This window comes from Rhinolophus sinicus, chromosome 14 (assembly GCF_057876585.1).
Source record: "Rhinolophus sinicus isolate RSI-liver-muscle chromosome 14, RSI-T2T, whole genome shotgun sequence".
NCBI lineage: Eukaryota > Metazoa > Chordata > Mammalia > Chiroptera > Rhinolophidae > Rhinolophus > Rhinolophus sinicus.
Genome location: NC_142514.1, coordinates 6,023,573 through 6,045,788, shown reverse-complemented (window position 1 = coordinate 6,045,788; position 22,216 = coordinate 6,023,573). Strand labels below are relative to the sequence as shown.

The window sequence follows — 22,216 nt, the reverse complement described above, 5'->3', positions numbered from 1 at the left end:
TTGCAGAGTCCCTTGAGTGATATGCAGCAATCTTCTATTTCTAGACTAACATCCTTAAATACGAAAGACTTCCAGCCTGGTACACCCAGACGAGTCGTTGGGGTCCCACGTGCTAGGGTTTTTTGAGGTTAGTATCCTCTGTGGGGCTGAAGATGGAGCCGCATTTATGCATGAGGCAGGATTTGTCCCCTCCCCCAAGCCCCCCAGGAAGATGCTAGGATGTGTCCTTTGGACAAATGATGAGTTTCTCCTCATGAATGAGATGGAAGTGTCAGTGGCTTTGCCAACCTTGGGAGTGAGAGAATGGAGCTGGAATGCCTGGCGAACTCCTGTCCCAATCCGTGCCTCCCTGCCCAGCCTGGAATTAATTCCTTTATATCTGACAAGATGGGCCTCTTGTCAGTGGCTGCAAAGCAAATGTTGCTGTTGGCCCCCAGCGTCCTATCTGTGTCCATCAGTCTCTGTCCCCTGTGAGGAGATCAGCTGAGACAGGAACTTCACAAATGTGCTCTGAGGGGGAGCAGGTGACCCCTGAGCCCAGCGCTCTGACCTCTCTGGGGCTTGTAAAGTGAACTACACACACTGCCAGTCTGAGCTGAACAAGGGGCTCCTACAAGCTTCTCTCAGGAGACACTGTCTAGGCCAAAGGGAACACATCAAGGCAGTTGGGGACAAAGGAGCCAAGGTGACACCAGACCCTCAGGGACAGACATGTAGGGGAGGGCCTCAGCCCCTGGAGGTCCCTGGATGCTCTCATCTCTGGGGCAGAATGGGGAAGCCAGCTGCCAAGAAGCTGGTGAGACAAGAGCTGGCCCAGGCGAGCAAGGGGCCAGTGTTTCCCAGGTTTTGTCACACAGAAAATCCAGCACAACTGGTGACAATCACCACATCCCCCAGGGCCCCCAAGTTAGACCCACGAGCCATGGGGTCGCAGGAGGATGGGAATGAGGAAAAGACTGTCGCCTGCCTGGCCCACGGGTCAGATCCCTATGGCCTGTGCCTGACCCCACGGTGACATGGGCCTGAGCTGGTCTTTAAAAAGAATTCTGTATCTTGCTGTCCCCCCGGAGGACTCAGAGCAGGATGCATTATAGTCCAGGAATTGCTGAGGGGAAAACTGAGGCTGGAGCTGGTCCCTGAGTTACGTAGGGTGTGTGCCTGGAGGGCCTGTTGCGGAGGGGTGCCTCTTGTCCAAGGCTGAGGGCTCCTCGCAATGCACCAGTGCTGACTCAGGGCTTCTCCCGCTCTCTCCCCTCCCACCCCATCAACTGCCCCAGCCTTGGCGGGCCCAGCCCTTACTGCCAGCTCCCCAGGTCTCTTTGCGCAGGAGCGGTGGGAACCCAAGCCGCGGCAGGCCCTCCCCCGCCCTCCCGGCCACCCGGGGCCAACTCAGCAGTGCTGGCTGCTGCGGACGCCCTGCACCACTGCTCTGGGCGGGCTGGCGCCTCAGCCGCGCGCGTCCCCCAGCGCTGACACAGGACCCCGTGCCTGATTGGTGCAGGGAGCGAGTCTCTGGTTTTATTTATACAACCCTTTCTTCATGACTCTACTTCATCAGAGTTGAGGGCTGAGGCCGGAGGCAGCCTTTCTGGGCGGGAAGGATAACAAACTGGGCTCTTGGACCAGCCGGCCTCCTGCATCCTTGGATGGGCCATTTTCACAGGCATTTAGGTCCTGAGCACCCACCAAGTGTGGGGCGTGATGTTTGGAAACCTCCATAGAAGAACGATGGGCGCTCGGCACCTCAGAAGGGTTGGGAGGTGAAGGCTTCGAGAGCAGCCAAGGGGAGCTGTGTCCGGGGCCTGGCTTTGGCGCTCCTGCTCTGTCTGCATCGTGAACGCCAGCTTGTAAGTGAGGCAGCCTTTCTAGTGGGCAGGTAAGGAAGGGACTCCCAACATAGGCATCCTTTTGGTAAGGGCAAAGGGACCTTCTCGGACCACATTCTTGAATGCGCCCCTTCAGGGTTTCTGGCGCAGCCTACGGAGACAGATTAAGGCACAAAGACAGCAGGAGGAAGGTTTTTTTCCAGGTGTCATGGAGTTGGTTGCAGAAGGTTAAAGTTGGATGTGGAGAGTGTCCAGCTTCTCCTGCAGAGGGAAGCTGAGCCAGCAAATATGGGTGGGGTCCTGAATCTGCTGACCCCTCCTGAGTGATGTGAGGGTCATAGGTGGCAGGAGCCAGCGGCCTGAGGGCAGTCTCAGGGGGTCCAGACAGCACCTTCTGCCCAGAATAGAAGCCTTTGTGCAGGTCTTCATTTATGCCAGCATCGTGAAAACGCTGCCTGACTTGTCCCCAGGGGCCTGTTTCTGGCAAAAGCCTTGTCTCCCAGCAAGATGGGAGGTGATGTCACGCTGTGCACCTGAGCCTGTTCTTGTGGGGCTGTTCACGGTTGAGACAGTTCAGAGACTGATGCCTCTCACTGTCCTGGACCCTGGACTTCTGCGGGAAGAGGCTCAGCACTGGTGGCTGCTGCTTCCTGTCATTCGCTTGAGTGTCTCCCCCTTGGAGGCAGCCCTCTGAGGGGGAGGGAGAGGGGTATCAGAAAGTGAGCAGAGATGGCAGGGATCTCGAAGCTGCAGACCCTGCCCCAAGCTGATGTCATCAGACTTTTAGGCTTGCCCAGGTCTGCAGCTGCCCCAGGACTGACACCCGGAGCCCTCGCGCTCAGCCTGGGACAGGAACAGCACTACAGCTGCCAGTCTCCCTGCCAAGGACATGGGGATGGGCGGCTCTCCAGCAGACGGTCTGCACCCTCCAGGCAGAGCCAACTGGCCAGCCCTGGAGTCCTTGCGGCTCCTCCAGGGACAAAGGTATAAGGAGAGGGTGAGGGCCAGGAGAACAAACGGGTGGGCCTGGTTGTCAGGTGGAAATGGGACATTGATGGTGCTCACCTGCTAGAAGGCAGCACCCAGCATCCTGAAGACAGGGAGTATCAGGGGCACAGGTGGGGGACAGTGGAAAAGGTTTCAAGGCTGCTGGGATCCCAGGTGCCCCAGGGCAAGATCCCAACCCCTGGCACTTCCCCCTGACCATTTTCGCTTTTCATCTAGTGCAGAGTCAGCAGTTTCTCGGCTGTTCTCATTCTCTGCGGATATGATTAAGGATCAGAGCCTGTCTTTCCTCTTTGCATGTAAACGTTAGCCCCATGAAGGAAAAATACTTAGGAATCATCTGGTCCAAGCCCCAAGCTCAGAGATGAGGACAGAGAGGCCCAGAGGTGAACCAATTTACCCAAGGACACAGGAAACTCAGGGCAGACCTGAGAGTCCTGGGGACATGTTCTAACCTGGCATGTGAGACACGGATGAAGTCATCAGTGCTGGACCTATCGGGAACCCTGACTCAGGTGAAATAGGACAAGGTAAGGAAATTGGGGGCCAGGAGGTAATTCGGACCAGGGGTCCTAGGAACCATGGGCAAAACCTAAGAAAGAGAACATCAGACAGTACCTCCGGGACTGAACACTGCCTGTGAGCAGGTCTGCAGCACCTCTGGTCCACAACTCTCACCAGGCAAAGTGCCAAGGGGAGAAAACATGAGGCTTCTTTTATAGTTCCTCCTCTTTTCAGTTCTGGGAAACGGGCCCCTTGAGCCTGGCATCTCCGGGTCAGGTTATTAGTGTTGTGATTCACGCTTCTTCCAGCAGAGGGCTCCTGAGGACGCGGAAAGGAAACCAAGCTGGTCACCGTAGGGCAGGGCAGTTTATGGAAAGGGGTGTTTAGTTTTATATGATTCCATGTGTTCAGGCTGAAGAGTTTTTCAGGATTTTGTTTCGACTAATAAAAGCAGAAATTTGCTTAGAAATGTCCCTGCCATTCAGGATGTGTGTCACCTCCTAGGTCACCCCACATTTCATTTGGGCCTCTCACAAAACTCTGTTCGAACATGCTATTGAGGGGTGTGCTGTGGCTTTTGCTATTGTTCTCATTTCTTAGACTAGGCTGGGTTAGTCCCTTGTACATCTATTACCTGAGGACATTTACCAATATTCCCAGGGAGGGCTGACCATCCTTGTGTGGCAAAGGGCAGCTGGGACAGCCCACCAGCAATGCTAAACTGCGCACTCTCATCCATTTGCAAGATGTCCAGGCCACCCTGGGGTTTCAGGTCGGGCCTTGTGCCCACCCCCAGCTTGGGAAATGTTGCAGAACGACAGTAACAAATCCAGACACACGTCCATGTGGATCAGCCATGGGGTTTTGGTCTCATTCTTTGCCCACCATCCTCTCTCGATGATCTGTCTTTCTGTCCTTGTTTGCGGGTTTCTAGTCATAGTCTCAACTCACTTTTGTGCCCAATGAGTTCCCTCTTTTGCCGATTTGGTGTTACGAATAGGACCAATCTGAATACCCTTAAAACTAACATGCTGCATACTCATGACCTCCAGCGCCTTGGAGGTGAATTACTGTGGTGATCTAGAAGACTGCCCGTTTTCCTATACGTATTATGAGATTACCGGTCTTCTCTGTGGTCCAATATGCTTTATAGGTTGCACGTTATACCCAGGTGGTAACTTCTTGGTTCTCCAGTTGAGGGCTGTGTGGTGTTCATGTGTGCACAGCATATGCTTGTGAAGCTCATTGCCGCAGAACAGGAGAGCTGCCAGACCTCTTGTTAAGATGTAGGTGGCGTTTAGGTTGACCTGACAGAGGTGGAAAAGTTAACCTCTAGGGCTGTCTCAAATGGGACCAATAGGCAACCCACAGCTTTTTGACTCTCTGGCAGTGAAAGATGATTATATCTCCCAAAGAATTCTTGACAGCACCTTCTTGATAATTTCATTCAACCCAACCAATATTGATTGGGCATCCACTGACCTGAGCATTGGAGCTGTGACTAGGTACACGTAGAACAAGGTATGGCCCCTGCCTTTAAGACTCAACGTTGTTTCACTGTATGACAACAGGGTGGCAAAGTACCAAGAGAGACGGGTCCCTTCTCAGTGATAGAGTTGACAGTCCCAGATCTGCCTTTTCCTCCTTTCTCCTTGAACCAAGTCACGAGTGGACACGGGCAGTGGCCAGTGTGCTGGGTCACTTGAGTTTAGGAGCATGGCCAGCTGAGCTATCCAGTCCCGGGCCTCAGGTCCCTACTGCAGTACCCGTCACTTGCTTTCTCGGGGTAACTTGCTCTGGTGTCTATCAGCTGGGGGGGGGGGGGGGGCTTTTGGCCTGAGCTTCACGTTCGAAAAGCGCCTTGAGATTTTTTATATCCTTTCTAGTCAATAGCCCGATCCTCTTGTATTTGTGTTGTGTGTGTGAAAAGCATAAGTGTTTAGAATACGCATTTCTCTAACTCAGGTTTGACATGACTTCATTTTGTAAACTCCCAGGTCCCCTAAGATGTGGCGGTGGCCTGGGTGTCTCATGGTCTCTGACAGTCCCTGCCACACGCAAGGCGTTGTCCCTTGTGGTCTGAAAGTCACCGTGTCCTGCAGCCTGAATATTGTAAATAGTCTGTTCAAGGTCTCAAAGACACCAGGCTTCCTTCTGTGTCACAAATGTGCTTATTTCACAACAGTGGACCAGGCATAAGTGGTTTTGTTTAAAAACTACAAATTTGGGTTTTCTTTAGAACAGGAGGGTAAGATAGGGCTGGCTCATGATAAAATTGTGACCTGGGCCAAGCCTGTCTTTGATGCTCCCCCACTGCCTGCACCCCACTGGCCTCCCTGGCTTCCCCATAGGCTCAAAGGGACCCCACGTCACCGAGAAGCCTCTAGTGAGCGCTTCTGCTCAGCCTGGCGACCTGAGCACGATGTCTGGGTTGTGTCTGACCTGCCTCCCTCTCCTACCTTAGAAGTTTGCACATTCTGCTGGGGATACCTGTGCACATAGGCCTCTGGAAGGTCTCAGCTCTCTCAGGCATTTCCCAGAGACTGCAATGCCTTAACTCAAAGGAGAGCTTCCTACTGGCAAAATCACCCTTGGGAGAGCAGGCCAGTGAGCAACACCAGAGCAGACCTGCCAGGGCCCGCAGGCCGCCTCCCTGCATGCCTGGCCCTGGAATTGGTTTGGTTTTCGTAACTGCTTTGCGTCTCTAGGTCTCTGGAGGCCTAAAGTGGCTGCTCTCCCAAGGCTTTCCTTCCAGGCTCGTGGAACAGACACAGCTCCAGCAAAAAAGTCCAGTGAGTGCCCTTTATCTCTTCCGGCCAGGAATCCGGATCCTTGCAGCACACAGTTTTCTGGGGGCTGTGCTAAGCATTATTCCTATTTATAGGAAGGCATGGGTAATGCTGGTCTGTGGCTAACTACAATGAAAGGCTCAAAGACTGCAAATATAGACTTTGGTAGGATCTGCCATAAAGAATAAGGACATGTGTTGGTGTGGCTGCGCAGAGAAAAGGGGTTCCACGCAGGATAACAACTTGCATCGTTCGTGAGAGTCGTCCCCCTGGTACCATGTTGGGAATATTTGTGTATCTAGCATCTGGATGCCTTTCTTTCTGGCTTTCTCTGTTGACCTCAGCTGTCCTTTAGAATACACTTATCATAGGGGGGGTGGCGCCCATTCTACTAACTACTGTGCAACATCTGCCCTGTTTCATGAGGGCCCCACCTGTCCTCAGCATTCCTACAGCATCCCCACTCCACGACCTCAAAGCCCAGGTCTTGTTCTCAGGGAAGGGGAGTGGACTTCTTGTTGTATCCCAAGAGCAGCAAGGAGGCCAGTGTGGCTGGAACAGAGTCAGCAAGAGAGAATAGTAAGAAGTGAAGTCAAGAGCCAGCTGGGGGGCTGGTTCATTCGAGCTTTTTAGGCCACAAAGGGACTTTGGCTTTGACTCTGAGCCAGGTAAGGAGCCACTGGAGGGTTCTGAGCAGAGGAGTGATGCAATCAGACTTCATTCTGAAAGGTCACTCCTGGATGCTGCATTGAGGATCAACTTTGGGGAGCGAGGGCCAAGAGAAACTGGTTAGGAGACTGTGGCAGTCATCCAAGTAAGAGGATGGTAGTGGCTTGGACAAGAATGGAAGCAATGGATGTGATGAGAAAAAGCAGAGAAGGGTCTAGATTCTGGCCATGTTTTGAAGGTGGAGGCAGCAGACTATGCTGATGGACTGGATGTGGGGGAAGAGAGAAGACGTCAAGGATGGATTGCAAGGATTTTTGCCAGAGCGCTGGAAGGATGGGGTTACTGTGTGTAGAAATGACTTCAGAGGAGCGGTCTGGGGAGTTGGGGTGCAATCAGGAGTTTAGTTTGGGATATATCATGTTTCCAGATTCCCATTACACATCGATGAACCTTTGAATTGGCAATTGGCTATCAGAGTCGGGAGGTCAGCTGAGAGATTGTGGCTGCAGATGTCTACTTGGGAGTCTTCAGTGTACAGATGTGGCTGACAAGCCATAGGCTGGATGAAACCACTCAGGGAGGGAGTGTAGGTGGACTGACCCCTGCGGTCTTCCACCACAGAGATGGTGGGGGGTAGGAGAGGAACCAGCAGAGAAGGCTGAGAGGGAGTAATCAGTGAAGTAGGTGAGAACCAAGAGACAGGGGTATCCAAAAATCCAAATGGAAAGGGAGAAAGGAGTTTCAACAGTCAGGGAGTAGCTGTGTCAAATGATGCCGACAGGTCAAGCGAAATGGAGACTAGGAATTGACCATTGGATTTAGCAACATGGAGGTCATCGGTGACTTTGACCAGGTAGGAGTAGAACAGAAGCAACTTCCGTGCTGCCTCCCTAGACCCAGAGGGCAAGAAGGACAATCTGTCAGACTTGGACTCAGGTGGCTAAGTGGGTGGGCACTGGCCAAGCAGCTTTGGGTTCTGAGAACCTCACAGGCTCAGGGGAGGCCCATCCCTTCTGCCATAGGTCTTAGCAGGTACAGCTACAGGACCAGGGGACCTGTCCTCTTGTCTCCAGTGACTGCAGACAGATAGCCTCCAGGCCATTAGTCTAGGAGGCCAACCACATCTAGTCCTGGTCCTACCGGGAATTGCCAGGCATTCAGCACTGGGCTGCCCAGCACAAGTGACCCATCCCACCTTCCACAATATTTTTCCCAAACTCAGTCACACTACCTTTCAAACACCATTCGTGTGCACATGCTCAGACTGTAGCATCATAACCAGAGCTCATTGGCTGGCTTGATATTGAAAGGCCTTTGGCCCTCAACTCATTGAAAGGACAATTTGGTGACCAAAGAAGAGTCTCTTTACGAGGTTGCATTTGGGGATCCCACACACCAAAAGTGGATTGTCATGGAGACTCCTGTCAATACCGATTATGCTTCGTGTAGTGAACAGTGTCCTTGAGTAAGCACAGTGCGCCAGTAGGTGACATGGCCCAGGCTTGCAATTTTCTGATGCTCTGATTTAATTCAGGGTAGACTTTAGAGCTGCACTGTCCAGTACAGTAGCCATTAGCCACACGTGCCAATGAGATGAGGAAGGAACTGGATTCTACATCTCATTTAATTACTAAAACCCAATAGTCACATGTGGCCAGTGGCTACCATATTGGACAGCAAAGACACGGGACACTTCCACTGCCACAGACAGTTCTAAAGGGCAGTATACCACACTAACTTTAACCTTTTACGTTTGTTGGGCGGAGGGGTAAGGAGGAGGCAGTCAAGAAATCTTCTGAAATTGTGAGTAAAATTTTACGTGATGCAAGTTGTTGGGTTTTTTTTTCTTGGAAAGGGTTAATAGCTTTTCGTCAGATTCTCAAAGGATTATGTGACACAAAAAGGTTAAGAACCATCAATCTGGAGCAATATACATACATAGTATGACATGTATTACACAGATTATATAATATACATATTATCATATATCTTATGCGGTAGCACCTGGTGAGGCAGAATGTAACTTTTGATTTAACGAGAGAAAAGTGTGCTGCCTCGATTTCTGGCAGTGGTCATGGAGCTGTCTTGGAGTACTCCTTTTTTGTCCTGGGAAGAACCACCCAAGGGTCCCTTTGACACTGGGTTCTGGGGATAGGATAAGACTGGAAACGTTTGACTGAGGAAGGGCTGTGGCCAGGTAGAGCTGTGCCCCCTCCCCCAGGGGAACGTGAAGATTGTTGGGAAGGTGTTTGGAAAGTTGCAATGGGGCCAATAAGCCTTGGGAAGGAGAGGGTGGAGTCTCAGAACTTTGGACCATCTGGAATGGACTGGGATGACCCCGATGAAGTCAGCGCACAGGAAGGAATGCACCTCAGAGGGCGAGGTGTTGGGGAACGAGTCATCTGAAGCCAACCCCAAGGAGTAGGAACTCCTAGAGAAAGGGGTGGATTCTGTGCCCTGGTCCTAAGGGGCCACCATAGCATATATAGGGGTTGACGGCAGACTCTGGAGCCGGACCACCCAGGCTCACATCCCAGCTCTGCTGCTGACTAGTGGTATGACCTTGGGCAAGTTATCGAACCTGTCCGGGCCTCAGTTTCTTCATCCATAAGATGGGGATGATAAAAGCTTGAGGTTTTTATGAGGATTAGACGAGGTAAAGCACTTGGGCCCAGGTCTAGCCAAGGGAGATCCCCCGCCCCCTCCCCCTGCAATGTAAGTGTTGGTTGCAATAATCCAATATGTGAGTCAGCAAGACTCGTGGCCAAAAAGCTGTGACATTGAGGGCTGTGGGTTGGCCCTGTCTGACAGAGGAAGACATCCTCCTTCGTCATTCCACCCAACCTCACCAGGGGAAAGAAAGCAGCAGACCAGCGACCTGACTGCCTTAGATCTCTTCTGAAGAGACAGTGGGGGTGGTACCCAGCACAGGAGCCTTGGGGTGAGATGCTGCTTCCCACAGTCCTTAAGATGGCAGGTTAGGGCCATCACCAGTTTGGACATTAAAAGAAAACTGGTCTTATTTTCCTCTCTGAGCTGGAGAAATGGGAAATACCAGTTATGTGTATTTACGAAAGCTGCAGGCAGCAAACAGATCTGGGCAAGTCTCACTTCTCTGGACTCAAGGTAGGGGAGTTTTTACTTATTCTGATAAAAATGGAGGGGTTTCCTCCTGTGCCCATGCCTTTGTCAAACAGTGGCCCTGTGTTCTGAGGACAACGGCCCTGCCTTTGGGATTCAGCAGAGGTCCAAATCCCAAGTTCAGGGATTTGGGCCTCTGCTGAATGACCTGAGACAAGGATGTGGGACGGAGGCCTCTTTGAGACTCAGTTTGTCACCTGCCAAACGGGCATAATACCAGAGATTTTACAGAACTGCTGGAGGATCAAATGAGAACGAGTCTGCAAAACACGTAACAGTGCATAATGTATGTAATGAGGACTTGATAAATGGTGGCTAAATAATGCATGGATGTGTATGTATTGGATAGCTACTGGTCAATTGATCCATAGATAGATATCACACAAGAATAAGTTGACCTTTCTCTGTCCTCAATTAGGAAAAAGGTTGATTCGATGCATAAGCCAAAAAGCAACTTCAGGAGAATAAATGGAACTATAAAGCTATGTTTAGCTAAAATACCCAGTCAGCGTAGCAATGAGTAGGTACTTCAATGTAATTCTCCCCTTCATACAGCATCTTAACATCTTACATTTATTTATTGTTAATCTGGGGGTAATTTCTTCACCAGCCCAGCAAGTCTAGTTGGGTTTCCTTAGTGAGAGACGGGGCCTTGAAAATTACGCTTGGTGACACCAGGGCTTTGTAAGGGCTAGGTGGGCTCCCTGGAGCACCCCCACATGCTCCACACACACACACACACACACACACACACACACACACACACACACACCTGGCCCATCCACCATCACCCCACCAAGTTATCCTCTGATGTCAGAGCTACAGTGAAGAAAGGCCGTCCCTGAAAAACCGCTTTCTCCAGCAGGGTCCAGTCCAGGGCCCCTGTGTCCCTGAGTCTTGTCTTCAGGGGTGTAAGAGGCAGGCTGCCTCAGCCTCTTAGCCACTGGGCCCTGCAGCCAGGCCCCTGCAGGGAACGGCTGTAGCCATAAGAAGCCTGACCCTACTGTGTTACCTACAGCCGGAGTAAATTTTCTGTCGGGGGAGTTAGCGTTTCTCAAGAGTGCGGGGCTCTCTATGCACTTGCTGAGTTCATGCCATGTACTTTTAGCCAGTAAGGAAGAATGGTGCCTCCTTTTTTTTCTCTGCTGAGATATAACTCACATACCACAAATGTCACCATTTAAAAGTGCACAATTTAATGGGTTTTAGTATATTCACAAAATTGCACAATGATCACCATGATCAAATCCCAGGACTTTGTTATCCTTTTTTTTTCTTTTTTTTTTTTTTTCACATTTACTGGGGAGCAGGACTCCTTGGGCTTCTGGGGTTAAATTTAAGACCTGAAGGCCTCTGGGGTGCACTGCTTTGTAGCTGTGTCCAGGGGTGTGGGCACCTAAGTTGAAGCTTATTGATTATACATCCTTACCCCCTTTCTCCATAGCCCCCCTCAGCTTATAAGTTAGAGGTGTGTGTATGTCCGGGTACTGGATGTGTTCTAGAGGAAATACAGATGGGCTTGGTGTCCTTGCACCTGGAGGGGCTGGGGAGAGGAGACAGACTTTGGTATATAGAACGGTCTTTGTAAAAACAGTCCTCAGTTACACAAAATGCTTAAAGTGAAAAAAAAAAAAAATGATGCCTGGGTATGTTTTGGCCTTTCTGGTTAGAAAAGTGATTCAGAATATGGTTACTTCAAATTGTCTAGTTGCCAGGGACTGCTGCCTCCAAAGTGTATTCATTTATTAGCTGCCCAGGTCAAGGTATTTTGGTGGCTCTGACAGGAAAATAAAAATGGGCCAGTGAGGACAGGGGCTCTTAGATGGGAATGCTCCTATGTGTCTGCTGCTCCTAGGGGCTGCTGTGTGCATGGAGCAGAGAACTAAAGCTTCCTAGCACTCCAGGGGTTCCTTAGATGAGCTTTTGAATGCATGACAGTGCCTGCCCTGTATAGGACTGTATCTAGTACAGGCCTTACAGTTAGCCTGAGGGGTGGGGTTTCAGTCATTCATTCCATAACATTTATTGAATCCATACCATGAGCCTGAAGCTTCTGTACACATGAGGATACCCATGCTTGGAGAGGTTAAGCAATTTGCTAAGTTGAGGAAGGATGGCAGGTGCTTAAGGAGTGAAGCTTGGAGGCTGAAAGGCATGGATTTGGTTCCTGGTTCGAAGAACCCCACTCTCCTTTTGGTGGTGGCCAAATTTCCCTTTCTGGTCCTTGATTTCCTCACCTGTCACTGGGCAGTGCTAGTACCTGTCTCAAGGAACTGTTTTGAGGATGGATGAGATTACCTGGGGGAGGGTTTAGGCCAATGCCTGGCATACTGAGCACTCAGTGCCAGTTAGCTACTATTATTGTCCCAGGTCACACAGCAAGTCAAGATTAAAACCCCCTTTTCCTCCTTCCATCACCATGTGCTGCCTCCACAGTCATCTACCTTGTTTAATCCTCCCAGTTTTGAGGATCTGCGGAGGCCTTCTTCACCCCATCTACCCCATGGGATAACACCCCCTCACTGCTAGTGTGGGAAAAGGTAGGCCAACCAGCAGCCATGCACCTGCACCAGGACCTTCTCACCTGCTGTCTGGCTTTCTCCTTCTCTGTTCTAGAATCCCTGGAAAAGTCTGGGCAACATGGGCTCCACACAGACTCATCCCTGTCGGCCTCTGAACTGTCATCCCTCAAATGGGGCAGCTCACACCTGGCCTCCCGTGCTCCCTCCAGTGTGCACAAATGTGATCACACACCGGGACAGAGCCGCGCCCCACCCCCCCAAACACACACACACACACACACACACACACACACACACACACACACACACGGGCCATTTTATCCCGGTGCAAGATGAATGGTCTCCAGCGCTCACTGTTGGGAGCCGTGGCCCCATTAGGCCAAGGAGACCTTGGCCCTTCAGTCTAGCCCCGGTGGAGGAGGCTCTGTCTGCCAGGTTTCTGGTGCATCACGCTGAGTCTGCAACTGTGTGAGAATGTGAGTCTGCGACGAGGGTTTCCTTCTGATGAAGCGATTTCTATCCTGCGACAACACACAGGGCAGGGGAGGCCCGGGGGACTCCGTCCCTTCAACCTGGGCGCGGCGGACCTCAGGGTAGCTTGTATCCCAAGGGTCCAGAGTTCCGCACTATGTCGGACTGGGTGGGAATCTACAACGGAGGCTGGGGAGCCCCTTCCCCACAGCGGAGGGGATCTTCATGGCCACCCCTGCACGTGGGTCCCCTCTGACCCCCAGCGCGTCCCGCCCACGCGCAGGGCAGTGTGGAAATGGCGAGAAACCAGAGGCGTGGACCTCGAAGACTGCATCCGCGTTTGTGTCTCAGGGAAACTTAGTCGCGGGTGCGGAGGGACTGCACCCGACCCCCAGTTGAGCCGACCTCCCACCGCTCACCCCGTGTCCCCAGCTCCCGAGCGCTGCGCCCCCGCTGTGCCCCCCCACCCCCGCCGGCCTCCTGCGCCCCTGTACGCGCAGAGTAGTGTTACCCCAGTGGCCCGCAGCCCCGGAACTTGGGGGCGCGATGAGTGGGGGCGGGGCGCTGGGCAGGCGGGCGGTGGCCGCGGCAGGGTGTCTGTTTCTGGCACCAGGAGTCCTTTGCCGGCTCCTGGAGTCGGGAGCTGCGTGGGACTTTCGAGCTCTCTAAGCCGTCAATGTCGCGGAGACCACAGGTCCAGAACCGGGCCGCCTCCCTCACTCGCGCTTGGGACGCGGGTTTCTACTTCCCTCTTCCCGAGTAGAGGCCGGCGGGCTGAGCATTGCGGTAGCACCCCGGTGTTTCTGTTTGCTTTCTTACAGGCCCCCCTGGCCCTCCCGCGTTCAGTCCGGAAGTTGAGGAGACCCCGGAAGGGTCACGACGTCCGTGGAGCCCGGGGCATGTTCTCCGGGGGGCGCGCCCGACGACCCTGCAGCGGGCAGAGGCTAGGGGGGCTACGCAAAGTCGACGCTATGGCCAGGGAAACGCAGCCCAAGCGGCGGCGGGAGAGGGGCCCGGGACCCTGACCGCTCTCTCGGGGACCCGCCCTAGGGCCGAGAGCGCGCGGTCCCCCTGCTGCGCGCTTCGGGCAGCGCGCACACCCCATCCCCCGACGTGACCCCGGTGCCCGCAGCGCCCCCTAACCCAATCCTGCTCAGGCTGGCGCCGCGCTCACCCGCTCCTCCTTTGTCCACATGGGTCCTTTTCCTTTTCAGGTGGGAGCTGTGCCGGCGCCTCATCAGTCTAGGGCGCCCACTCCCCGGATCTCCGGCAGTAGAGACGCGTCTCCCGCCCCGGGGCCGGGTGGCGCGCACCGGAGGGAGGACCCAGAAGCCGGCTCCGCCTGGGCTTGCCTGGGCTTGTTCAGAGCCGGGCTGCTTCACTCAGTGACCGCGCAGAGCCGGGGATTTCGAGATTTTGCGGGAGCTTTGCTGCGGAGCCCCCGGCAGGAGGGGGCTGGAAACCCACAGGACCTGCTCGCGGCGTCCAAGGGTGAGCGCAGGTAAACGCTTGAGTTTTGCAGTATGTGTGAAAGTTCGTAAAGAAGGAGGCAGGAACTAGACGAAGAACTTTTTAATAATAATAATACTAATGGAAACTCTATTGAATTGTGTGGCCTCCGAGCCATAAAGAGAATTTCCAAGCAGCAACAAAACGCTCTTTGATTTCATAATCTCTGGAGAGAAAGGATTCCTTTTCTGGGTTTTGCACGGCTGGTTATTTCTTTCTTCCTCGCACTCCATCGTGGGTGCAGGAGGGCTCACTGCTCTTGGAGTGGAGACAGGGCTGTAGTTTTACTGCGGCTGCTCACCCACGTGAGACCAGAGCACATACCTCGACCTCCTGAGAATAGGGGCATTGAGACTGGCTCCCCAACGAGGCTGCGAAAAATCTCAGGGGATGTGAAAAGTGCTTCTGTCACTAAAGCAGTGTGATTGAAGAGGTCAACTTGTGTTTTAAAGAGAGGCATAGGAGAAGGGGTTTCAGTTTTCCGGTCCCCAGGGTGAATGTGAGGGCAAGACGCCCCCAACCCCCACCCTCTCCCACCCCGGCCGAAGCCCGGGTCCAGCATGGGAGCTGCAGGTCAGCGTGGAGACTGAGGGAGCTCATGGCTGAGAGCAGCAGGCAGCAGTGTGGCAAAGGTTAGGTAGATGTGGCCGGGTAGCAGGCATGGAGCACAGGCTCTGGTGTCTTCACTGTTTCTGTGCCTGTTGGGGCAAAGGGAGCAAGGTGACCCAGGGCCTGCGTGTACCCTCCTGAGAGCATCCATGCTGGTCTGCAGCAAGGAGTGGCTGGGCTTCCCGGATAACTGCCTGTGGAAGGAACTCTTTAGCAGATGCCAAGAGTCATGTCAAATGGGGTAAAATGGCCCACTGTAAGTGATGGGAGGCCAGTTCTGCTTCTGTCCCCAAGTCTGAGAGCTCTAGACAAGTGGCCATTCCCTGAGCCTCTGTGTCCCACATGAGCCACTAGTGCTGTGCAGCAGTGGCCGAGATGGGTGGGCTGAGCTGGTGGGGAGGCGCCTGTACTTGCCAGCATTCCCCTTGAGGGGCTGTCCAGGAGCAGCGGGCTGATGGGGCAGCATCAGCTGCGACCCTGGGGCCCATTGGCATATGCTGCCACGTGGGTTAGTGATCTGCCTCCCGAGCTTCCCAAACCTGGTCTGGCCGGGAATGAGCTGTTCGGCCCTGCCAATCAACTTTCTCTCCAGCCTCAAGGATCCATGGACTGATTGCACATTTACTCCCCGTCTCGTGCTCTTGGCACACATCACAAATCAATAATGCTAAACGTAGACTGGCCTCCAGGTCCTTCTCGTCACAGCAGGCCAGGCAGCACTTCCCATTGATCGTGTCACCTGATTGCCATCCAGCCCTGAACCTGCCCTTGTATCTGGCCCCTGGGTTAGGAGGTGTAGGAAGGTGAAAAGATGAACAAGATGGTGTCTCTGGTTGTAGGCTACTCATCCTTGGGTTAGAGGAGATCAGATCTTATCTAATAAAACAACGAGAAAGGACTCATTCATTCATTCAACAAATATTTATTGAGTCCTTGACATGTGCTGACTTCATTTCAGCATTGAGACTATAGCAGTGAACCAAATCGGCATACCTTTGCTTTTGTGGAGCTGGTCTTCCAATGGAAAAAATAGGTGATAAATGAACAAAATAATATTTATGACAATGCTAGGTTGTGATAAATGCTATAAAGGGGTAGGAGGGTGAAGTGTGCCATGGATTGGGTGTCATGGAGGGGAGGGGAAGGCTTTCCAGGCAGAAGGGCCAGCAAATGCAGATCCTGTGTTCTGTGCACACAAGAAATGAGCTGGGGGTGAGGGGGTAACAGGAGAAGTCAGGCAGGGGCCCGGTCATGGAGGCCTTTGTAGGCCCTGAGAACTTAGTATGAAAACCAAAGTGTAATGAGCAGCAGCCTTGGCAGGGTTTTGAGCTGCAACTGTTATGGTCTTGTTTTAAAATGATCACTCTGGCTGTTGTGTAAAAGCATATGCAGGGCTAAGAGCGGCTGCAGGGAGACCCTTTGGAGGCTGCTCCTTGGTCCAGCTAGAAACCACAGTGGCCTGGGCTAGAACTGTGGCATGGAGAGGAGAGAGGCAGTAGGCTTTGGAGGTAGAGCCAACAGTTTGCTGCTAGATGGACAAGGTGGGGGGAGGGGACAAAAAAAAGAGGAGACAAAGAGGACTGCAAAGTTTGTGGCTTGCACAGATGGGTGAATCATTGACTGAGATGGGCAGAGCTGGGAGAAGCAGGCTGCAGGGTTTTATGGGGGATCTGCAGTTCTGAACTGACTAGCAAATTGCCTGTTGGACACCCAAATGGAGATGGTATTGGATATTGGAACCTGAAGTGTAGGAGAGAGGACAGGGCAGGGGCCTCTGTGGCTCAGATGGTATCTAGTGCCATGAGACTGGGTGAGATTGCCGAGGGGGTGGGTATGGTGGAACAGAAAGCGGGAAATAGTCATCTTGGAGAATGGGGAAAGAATGGACTAGGGAAGTGACAGAGCAGCACCTGATATGTAGTGGGTACTCGCTAAATAGTGGTTGGATGGATGGGTGGATGGATGGATGGATGGATTGGTGGATGGATGGATGGATGGATGGATTGGTGGATGGGTAGATGGGTGGATGGATGGATATATGCACGCATGAAATATAGGACTGCTGTGCAGTGCTGAGTTTCTAATGGCCCACTGGGAATGTAATAACATAGTAAGTGCTCTGAGATTTCAGGGGCTCACAGGGCTGGGGAGAAGCCGAGGCAGTTTTGGGAAAGTAAAAGGGATTTTTCTAGCCTGGGAGAGCAGCCAAGATTCTGAAGCAGTTGGAGTGAAAGGAAAGGTACATTGAAGGGAATGGCATTAGCCAAACTCAGAATGTGCGAGGCCTATATAACAGTCTGTTACAGGTACAGGAGCTGGGCTTCGGGGAGGGTTCTTATAAAAGGGGGAGTTGATGGAGTGGCTTGGCTGAAGCCCCCCAGGGCCAAGGGGGCAGGGAGAGTGGGGAGACAGTGAGAGAGCCTGCTCCAGAAGCCCCGTCTTCATTCTCTGGCCTCCATCCTTTCAGATGGGGTGATCCCACCGAGGCTAAGCAAACCGGGCCCACTCTTGCTGCCCATGCTGGAGAGTCCAGCAGCCAGGTGTGGTACCTGGCGGTAGTTCTCTGGTCTCTGTGAGGTAAGGAGGGCGAGGGCCTGGGGCTTATGATCCTCACTTTTGATAGATGAAGAGTGAGGTGCAGGCAGGCCCCAGGACTCACCTCCCCAGGGAGCGATGGGGGTGCCATCTCACCTCCAGCTGTCTAGGAGCTCTTGCTGAGCTTGTACCTGTGGCCTCTGCTGAAGGGGTGGCCTGTGTGTCTTGTGTTAGGACAGGAGCAGGCAGGCATACCTGTTTACGTCACACCTTCAGGAAGAGGGTCCTGGCTCTGCACCCATAGAAATGACGTCTTTTCTTCTAGGTTGTGTGACAGACAGCTGGCAGGGGCCCCTTAAAGTCCCAACTTGAATGAGTAAAGAGTCCTTAGGAATATAAATAGTTGGTGGTTGGCGCATTCTGCGCCTGGCTGTAGATGTTATGCAGAGGCTGTTGGAGGCCAGGTCCAATCACAAATGTGGATCTTTTTTCTCCATTGGAAGGCACCTCAGTTCCCCACTGGGGCCCTCGATGTCCAGGTACATCAACTATGGAGCCTGCTGCTGTGGCAGACACTAGGTATCATCAGTGATAAAGAGCCTTGCTTTCACAGGCATTTAATACTTTCCTTGGATCAGGAGAACCTTCTTCCACACTGATGTAATCTACTGAGGCTTTTGGAGTTTTTTTGTTTGACTTTTGCATTGCAAATATCCTTCTCTTCCACTTCCTAAAAATTGATGCTTTCCTTTTTTGCTGTTGTTGTTAACTAGTATTACAAATAGTTAAGTGGAGTAAAATGCCTTGGGTTGATGCGGAAAGGGTAACTCTGACCCCCTGTCCCTGACTGTGGGCAGGTGGTCACTGACCTCAAAGCATGGGGGGAGCTCCTGCACAGGGAGCCCACCATCTAGTCTAGTCCCCGGCCGCTCTGACCTCATGGTGCCATGTGACCTCTTCCTGCACTGTCATTCGATGCTTGTCTTAATGGCTGACTCACTCCTCCCAGCCTCCCCACCTCACCTAGCAACTGGTGGCACCTCCTACCCGAGTCCCATCTGATTCCCGATACTTCAGGACAGGTCCATCTTCCTCTTGTCAGATCAGCTCCCTGTGAGGAAAAGGGACTTTCTCAACACTCAGTAGATGTGAAAGTGGGCGGAGGAAAGGCAGGGTCCATCCAGAGGAAAAAGAGCTGCCTGCCATGGAGGAGGGAGGTGTCTCTGTGGGTGGAGGGGTGTTAGCTGACTTGAGCCGAATTGATTCTAATCCTGACATTAAACATTCTGAGGCTGTCACATCACCTCACACCAAAATGAATTAAAATGGAGTTGAAAGTGAACAAGACTACTGTCACTATGACCCCCTTTTATTCTGAAACCCACCACCAGTGACAGGGTGAAGCAAGTTTAAAATCCTGGACCCTGCGATCGACCACTGACTGATACAGCACCCCCTCCAGAGTCACCACCAGGAGGGTGGTGGTTCTCCAAATTATCTACCCAAACCCCAAAGCAAACTTAAATCCCTCGCCTGCAGCCCTGAAAGACAGACAAACAGTTCTTGGTAATCTGCTGAGGAACAGTTGCTCGGGGCCTGTGTTGAATTTACTTACCCTGGGTACCACCCAGCCGTCCCTGCCCTGACCGCCCAACTCCCTGATCAGGGCTGAACCAGGGGGGGACTGCGGCGTGGGAGGTAGAGAAGGCCTGCAAGGGTGAGAAGACAGCTTCACTGGCCTAGCAGGCTTTTAGCAGGGGAGAAGGTAGGATAGACCCAAAGTAATATTCCAGACTGAGCCTGCACTGGGGGGCCCGATAGCCCTCTAGAACCCCCCACTTTGGCACCCACTAAGGACTGTCCTATCCCCTCAAAAGCCATTTAACCCCAAACGACTTCAAAACTTGCATTCCCTTAGAGCCACTCATAAGCCACAGCATTCCACACTGAATTTAAAAAAAAAAAAGGGCAAACACTTCCCCTCCTCTCTCATTCCCAGAGAATCACACCTTCTCCCAAATGCTTCCAGAAATGCAAGCTTTGACTGTGTACACATACTGCTGATTATGTTCATTTATGTGAATCATTTCCATTTAAGCCTAATTACTGTACTGGAGGCTAACTCTCATGTTTATCCTTAAATATGCGTCAAAATAACTTTGGTGGGAGTTGTATTTAAGGCAGTGAAGAAATACGGAGAACATTGGGAGTGAGACGTTCCTCGTTTTACCTCTCCTTTCCTCAGCGGTACTGGGCAAGAATTTAACATCTCTCAACCCGTTTTCTTATCTTGGGATAAATAATTCCTGTCCTGCCGACCTGCCAGAGCTGCTAGGAGGACCACATGAGATGGGTCATTTGTTCACAAATACTTCTTGATCTACGTCAGGTACAAAGCTCTGTGCAACTGCAGGCCAGACAGGCCATCGCTGCCCGCACTGACTTGACAGCCCAGTCTGGACAACAGCAGGTATATAAGCAATGCGTAAATAACATTTATTGAGCTCTTACTGTGTGGCAGGTGCTATGCTAAGCACTTTTCAAATATTACCTTCTTTAATCCTTGTAACAATGTTGTGAGGGAGCTACTCATGTGGCTATTTTACATATGAGGAAACGGAGGCTTAGGGCGTTACATCGCTGGGCACCAGTGTGGTTATGGCAGAGCCAGGGCTTGCCTCAGAGTCACTCTGCTGTGACTGCAGTGGAGGGGGACTGCAAAGTGCCACAGAGCTGAACTGGTGTGCAGGCACTTGGAGAACTGCTATTACGCAAGTGACATCTGGTCACCTTAGCCATATTCTGTTGGTTAGAAGTAAGTCACAGGACCCGCCCACACTCAAAGGAAGGGAACTGCAGAAAGGTGTGAGAAACAGGAGGCCACCATCCCGGGGGCCACAGTAGGGTCTGTCCACCACTGTTTTGAATTCTATTTGTGGACCTTTTGTCCTTGTAGTATCTTGTCATGTCAATAGTTTACAGCTTACAAAAAAAAAAGTAAGGACCCCTCTCGCCAGTCTTTCTTACTTTTTTTCCCCCTGATCCCCCTGTATTACGAGGACCTGCCCTCTGGGGAATTAACACCGTCGTGGCTGTGTCCATGGTTAAATGTCCCAGGAGTTTTATGAAAGAGAAACAGAGCTGCAGAAGCTTGAGGCGGAGTCAGAAGAGAGAGAAGGGAGGCCCCGTGAAGAATTCAGACATTTAATCCAAACTCTCAAATTCACCCATTCTTTTTATTCCTTTATTCATTCATGCATGTGTTCACGTGGCTGGCACACTTGGTACGCTCCTTCTGTGCTGTGTGCCTCAGACCATCCGTGCTGGGTGCTGACACAGACGTGGCCATGTAACCCTGGCATCCAGGGCAGAGTTAAAGAGAGGAGAGGGTGGGACACGCTGTGCCTGGGACATCATGGGCGGCTTCACTCCCTGTGGGTGGGGGGCCACGCTGGAGTTCACTGCAGGGACAGGCAGGCAAAGGGAACAGTGCTGCTTCAGACAGAATAAACACCATTTACCTTGTCCTGCTGTGGAGTGTGTGACAGTGGCCTGAAGGCCCCAGCTTCCTAGCCCAGGGCCTCTTAGTGTTGGTGTGTCTTGTAGTACGGTCATTCCTTCTGTTCTCTGCCTCTCACTTGTCTCTCCTTGGTTTTGTCAGTGAATCTGATCTCAGCAGACCTTTTCCTCCCTTCTGAGCTGCTGCCTCTAAATTGCTGTGGGGTCATTAAGCCCCCCAGGTCAGCACTGGGTGTCAGGTACCAGGTAATACAGCCGAACTCCAGAGCAAGCCTGCCCCCACCCAGTAGTATCACAAAAGGGAATGCATGTTGTTGGAAAACACAGCATTGCTTTGATTTCATTGCTTTTGTTTAATGTTAGTCATGTCATTTACTTGATTTTCAATTTCAGCTAACTGCAAAGTTGGGGTGATGTGTTTCTCCAAGGGGACTGTAGAGTAACAGAATATGAGACAAGTAACCGAACAGAGTGTTGGGGGTCACAGTACATCCCTGAGGAAGGGCGGGAACTCAGTCACCGGCTTGGGCTGCAAAGAGGCCTCCTTCTTACTCCTCCCTCCCCTGCTCCCCCCCCCACCCCCCACCCCCCACCCCGACCCCACTCCTCCTTGTTGCAGTTGTTTGATGCGTTAATTGGTGACTCCAGGAGTGTATTAGTTCCCTGTGGCTGCTCTACAAAGCACCACAAACTGGGTGGCTTAAAACAACAGACATTTCTTCTCTCAGTTGTGGAGGCTGGAAGTCTGAAGTCAGCAGGGCCACAGGCCCTCTGGAGGCTCTGGCAGAGTCCTTCCGGGCCTCCCCCAGCTGCTGGGGGCCACCCGGCATCCTGGGCTGTGTCTGCATCACCCAACCTCTGCCTCCGTCTTCACGTCACCTTCTCTGTGTCTCTTCTTCTGTCTCTCCAAGGATACCTGTCATTGGACTTAGGACCCACCCAGATGATCCAGGAGGATCTCATCTCAAGATTCTTAATTAATCATGTCTGCAGAGACGTTTTTCCAAATGTGGTCATGTTCACAGCTTCCAGACTTGACATGGATAGCCTTGGGTGGGGGGCGGAGCGTTATTGGGGGTGCAGCTAAAGGCTTTAGAACAGTGCCTGGCACATAGTG

At 52.3% G+C, this 22,216-nt stretch overlaps 2 long non-coding RNA genes across 3 annotated transcripts in view; one reads left to right on the top strand and one right to left on the bottom strand.

Moving 5' to 3' along the window:
* Positions 1 to 22,216, top strand: part of LOC109455311 (uncharacterized) — a 38,586-nt gene that overhangs the window by 2,532 nt on the left and 13,838 nt on the right. For both annotated transcript variants that reach the window (XR_002138625.3, XR_002138626.3), the window contains exon 3: positions 14,142 to 14,428. This is a non-coding gene — a long non-coding RNA (uncharacterized LOC109455311). The remainder of the gene's footprint in view (positions 1 to 14,141; positions 14,429 to 22,216) is intronic.
* Positions 11,110 to 14,232, bottom strand: LOC148755312 (uncharacterized). The gene is made up of 2 exons (XR_016018532.1): positions 14,102 to 14,232; positions 11,110 to 13,855 (listed from the first exon to the last, which is right to left on the bottom strand). It is a non-coding gene; the product is annotated as an uncharacterized LOC148755312 (long non-coding RNA).